This window comes from Prionailurus viverrinus, unplaced genomic scaffold (assembly GCF_022837055.1).
Source record: "Prionailurus viverrinus isolate Anna unplaced genomic scaffold, UM_Priviv_1.0 scaffold_182, whole genome shotgun sequence".
NCBI lineage: Eukaryota > Metazoa > Chordata > Mammalia > Carnivora > Felidae > Prionailurus > Prionailurus viverrinus.
In genome coordinates, this window is record NW_025927572.1 from 26,006 (window position 1) to 31,341 (window position 5,336).

At 48.0% G+C, this 5,336-nt stretch overlaps 1 pseudogene; it reads left to right on the plus strand.

Annotated features, from left to right (window-relative positions):
* The first annotated feature begins 3,155 nt into the window (after positions 1-3,155).
* Positions 3,156-4,484, plus strand: LOC125158226 (TAR DNA-binding protein 43-like; annotated as a pseudogene).
* The last annotated feature ends 852 nt before the right edge of the window (positions 4,485-5,336 follow it).

A 5,336-nucleotide genomic window follows, 5' to 3' on the forward strand; every position in this document is an offset into this window, starting at 1 on the left:
CTCTGAAGTTTATCTCCAGTTGTTCAGCTTTCCTTTGCAGGGCTTCAGGGAAAAGGGCCATTTGAGTTCTTCAGGATGGTAAGATAAGAGGATGGGAGAGGATTGGAAGCCTGAGTGTGAAGAGTCATAGTCAGATATTGGAGGAAACCAGGATTCAGGATCCAGCCCAGTTTTAAAGGCAAACAACAAACAGTCAAAGAAAATTAATTAACCAGAACTAGAATTTAACATCCACCAAAGAGCTATTGAAATATAATCTTTTTCTATCGAGACCCCTCCATTCCTGTCAAAGATAGCCCAATGAAAACTAATTTGTTTGTAAAATAAGTCCAGTGTTAACAGACATGGCTTCAGTATTGACATAAACACACCAAGAATAGCGATTGACCATATAGTCTTTTGTGTTTTTTCTCTCTTCTTTTCCACCTGCCTGCCTGCCTTCTTTTTAATTTTTTTTTTTATGGAGTTCTTTTTTTCCTCTTAGGTTAATTCCTTTATTTTGAGAGGTGGGGGGAAAGGGGAGCTCTGCACTGTCAGTGCAGAACCCAGCTCAGGGCTCAAATCCATGAACCATGACCGTAGCTGAAATCAGACGCTTAACCCACTGAGCCACCCAGGCCCCCCACACACCAGAATTCTTTACACTGCCAAATGTACGAATGTATCTCATCATTTTCAGAAATACGTTGTGGTGTTCGGTTTTGTTTCTTTTTTCTTTTTCTGTACAATTTTTAACAAGTCATGAAACGGGCGCCTGGGTGGCTTTGTCAGTTAAGCATCCAACTTCGGCTCAGCTCATGATCCCACGGTTCGGTTCGTGAGTTTGAGCCATGCGTTGGGCTGTCTGTGCTGTCAGCGCAGAGCCCGCTTCGGATCCTCTGCCCCTCCCACTGACTCATTCTGAGTGTGTGTGTGTGTGTGTGTGTGTGTGTGTGTGTGTGTCTCTCTCTCTCTCTCTCTCTCTCTCTCTCTTTCTCTCTCTCTCTCTCTCTCTCTCCCTCCCTCCCTCCCCTAAAAATAAAGAAATAGGCTGGAAAACAAATCTTCAAGGAAAAAAAACAACAACGACAAACGATGAAACCTGTTTACTAACAGACCCAAGTATCTTTACTGTTAAGTTTTTCTGAATAAAGCCAAAGACCACACACACACACACACACACACACACACACACACACACAGCAAAACAAAAAACAAAAGAAAAACACAAAAGAAAACGCCGTAGGTTTAGTAATTCACAATTTAGTATTTTATCTTCTGTGGAAAAGACTCAGATGTCCGAAGAATTGAACCTAATTTACCGCTTCACTTAGCAAAGCTTTGAAGTTGCAGGTCACGAAAGATTGGGGAAGCCATTTTAAAAGTTTACAAATAGGGACTCCTGGGCGGCTCAGTCGGTTAAGCGTCCGACTTCGGCTCAGGTCACAATCTCACAGCTCGTGAGTTCGAGCTCCGCGTGGGGCTCTGTGCTGACCTCTCAGAGCCTGGAGCCTGCTTCGGATTCCGTGTCTCCCGCTGTCTCTGCCCCTCCCTCGCTGACATTCATTCTCAGTCATTCTCTCTCTCTCTCTCTCTCTCTCTCTCTCTCAAAAATAAATGGTACAAGGAAAAAATTTAAAGGTTTACGAGTAAACATTTTTGTGTATTTAACCTATCTCCTGTCAACATTCACCCACGAACACTGTATGCGAGAGACAAAATCGACCATCACCATCGTTTGAAGTACTTTTTGCTGACAAACTGCAACGGGTACCCGTGAAGTCATAAATTGAAGTCACATGAAAGCTGATTAGGCCCCTGCCCCGGGCCTGAACCCTAGAGTGCGTGTCTGAGTGGAACAAGGAAGGGCGTAAGTGTCTGTAAAGTTTTTTTGATTTTGTTTTTGATACCTGTTGTAAAACGAGGGAGAAAACGGGTTATGTTGTTTGTAAAGGTCACAGAGATGTATATTTTGAGGACCACAGTTACAGGGTCAGTATTGGGACGGAAGCAAGGCCATGACCGGAGCTGCCCACCCCAAAGCCTTGTCATGCAGAGAGCACCAAATTCAAGCCATTTTACAACCACCACCACCAAGAATAAAACCTAACTGTCGGCATTGTATTTGATATCGACGGCTCCGAAAATATGTCCATTTTAAGTAAGCAATCAACCTTCCATGGCCTTGAGTACCCAAGACGTCACACCCGTGTCCGCTAAAAAGTCAAACGATCTGTTTCCCCACCATCAGGCTCACACGGGAGGCCCCACCAGCGGGGATGGCCTAGGAGATCACTGGAGCCACACCAACTGATGCAGAAACAGGGGGAGGGGGAGGCGGCCAGGGAGCCGCCGGCCAGGCCCCAGGCAGATTTAAAGTTTTGGACTCACCTTTTTGTGTGTCTTTCATCTTTTTCTTTTGCGCCTCCAACTCCGCGTCCGCGTCCACCTCCTACTTCTTCTTCCATCTCTGTCTCCTGTCTTCCCCTCCTGCAAAAGTGGCTTTGTCTCTAGTTGCTTTTCAGCCCCCTGTGGAAGAGGTGAAGGAGGAGCAGGCCGTGGGGTGGGCACCCATCTTGGCGCTTGTGCTCGGGGAGGAGGAGGGGTGGGTTTAGGATCACTGGCATCTGTCTGCCTTCCTCCTCTTCCTCATTCTTCTGACTATTGGGAAAGGGTCTGTGGGTGTGGGTGTGGGTGTGGGTGTAGCGGGGAGGGCAGGTGTGTTCAATTTGTATCTCTCCTCTCTCTGGGCCATCAATTGTGTCCCTTCCCGTGAGGCAACTTTCTTATGGAGTAAAACTCTGAATGTAGAGAATTTCACACACACACACACACACACACACACACACACACACACACACACCCCGTTCACGTGAATGTGAAACACATTTGGGTTTGTTCTGATCCTCGCGAGTGTTAGAATGCCCAATGTTTACAAGAGCTTGCCTTGAAACACATTAACGGAGCTCGTTTACAAATTGGTGTTAGCAATAGCATCCAGAGGTAGAGAAAACATCTCACATGGATAACACCTGTGGCCATAGATCCACAAACAAGATGCAAACCAACATCAGCCTTTGTTTCACTCCTATTTGTGGAGAGGACACGAAAGACCCAATGGTCAAATCTCCCCCTTTTGTAAAAACAAATCCAATCGCACGAGAGCATTACCGCGGATGGATCCCATCGCGCAGGTGTTTTCCATTTCCAATGAGAACACAGCCAATTTGGCGCAAAGAAGCCAAAAAAAAAAAAAAAAAAAAAAAAAAGCTGCAGCAACCCACAAACCAAATGTGGCCCGGGATATCTCCGTGAGCGTCCGTTCCTCCCCAAAAGTCGGGGCTTCGCTGATGGAACCAAAGGGCTTCCTAGTTTCTGGCCGCGTCGTCTCACGGCCAGCTTTCTCTAAGGGAGCACACAAGAAAACTCATTCAGACACCTCCAAAGAACCCCATCTGGGCCATCAGGGACTCAGGCGACCCTTCCATGTTCCCACGTAAGTAAGCACTTGCAAGTATAGGCTCCATATGTCCTGTACGTGTAGCCTGCCCAAGTTTCCTTTTGGGGATGGGTGGTTGCTTTCTCCACACTTAGAGCAAGGTTATTAAATGGTGGCGGTCACGGTGGTGTTTTTTCCTCTTCCGTAAAGAGTTACAAGGCGGCCATTTCGCGGGAGCGAAGCAGTAGCTGGGCTGCTCCTGGATCCCTCGCCGCTTCGGGTTCCCTGTCAGGCTTCCTAGCAGCGGAACCCTAGCAGAGAAATAAGAGCAGGTGTCTGAATGTACTCGGGTGACCAAAGATGAGAATGACGAGCCCATTGAAATGCCATCGGAAGACGACTGGGACAGTGCTGCTGTCCACAGTGACAGCCCAGTTTGTCGGCAGCACGTGGACTGCACTACCGGAATCCAGCGTCTCAGTGTATGAGAGGTGTCCGGCTGGTCAAACACATCCTGCACATCCCTGATGCTGGCTGGGGAAATCCGGTAGCGGACAGTCGTCAACTTATCCCAAAGATAGCCACAGAAAAAGGGACGAGACAGATGCCTGCTTCTTCAGCAGTGAAAGTGAAGAGAGCCATCCAGAAAACGTCCGATTTAAGAGTGTTGGGTCTCCCGTGGAAAACAACCGAACAGGATCTGAAAGAATATTTTGGTAGCTTTGGAGAGGTTCTTCTGGTTCAGGACAGGAAAGATATTCACACTAGTCCTTCAAAGGGCTTTGGCTGTGTTCGTTTTACGTAATAGGAAACCGAGGTGAAAGTCATGCGATCGAGGAACGATGGGGTGACTGCAAACTTCCTGAATCTCATCGAAGCCCAGATGAGCTTTTGAGAAGCAGGAAGGCGTTTGTCGGGTGCCTTACAGAGGGACGTGACTGCCTATAAGCTGCAGCTGTTCTTTTGCCAGGACTGAGAAGCGGTAGACAGCTTCATTCCCAAACGGTTCCCGGACTTTCCCTTTGTGACGTTGGCAGATGATCAGGTAGCCCTCGCCCTCGCCCTCGCCCTCGCCCTCTCTGATATTATTATTGAATTTATTTTTTCAATGTACCCCCAAGGTAGTTAGCCTATAGGGCAACAGTGGTTTGAGGAGGAGAGTCCTTCATACCCCTCACCCTTTCAGCCCCCGCCCCGGCACAACCCCCTCCAGGAACCCTCTGTTTGTTCCCCTTAGGGGAAGAGCCTCTTACGTTTTTGTCCCCCTTCCTGTTTGTATGTTATTTTTTCTTCCCTTCTTCCCTTCCCTTCCCGAGTTCCTCTGTTTGGGAAGTGAAGGTCCTCACACGGGTGAGGTCCTGTGATACATGTGTTTCTCTGAGGGACAAATGTCACTTTGCATGACACCCTCCAGTTCCATCCAGGTACTTGCAAATGGCAAGACTTCATTCCCTCTGGTGGCCGCGCACTGCTCTGTTGTTAGATGGATACCGCCTCTTCTGTATCCATTCATCCGTCGATGGACATTTGGCCCCTTTCCATACTTTGCCTACCGTTGATAGTGCTGCTATGCACACTGAGGTGCGTGTGCCCCTTGGAAAACAGCAGACCTGTATCCTTTGGCTAAGTACTTAGTCGTGAAAGTGCTGGGTCGTAGGGTACTTCGATGTGCCATGTGTCGAGGAACCTCCTCGGGTCCCTGGTTCTGGAAAGAACTCCGATAGTGGTTCTAAATCAGGTGCGGCCATCGGTTGGGGACCCGCATCAAATGCAGAGTCAGGCAGCGGTTTTCCTGGAGGCTTTGGCTCAAGCACAGATTCTAAATCTTCCAGCTGGGGAATTTAGACAGTGGGGTAGGTATAGACTGGTAGGAATTCAAATTTTTCTAAACACATGGTAAGTGTATTTCTTTTTTCTC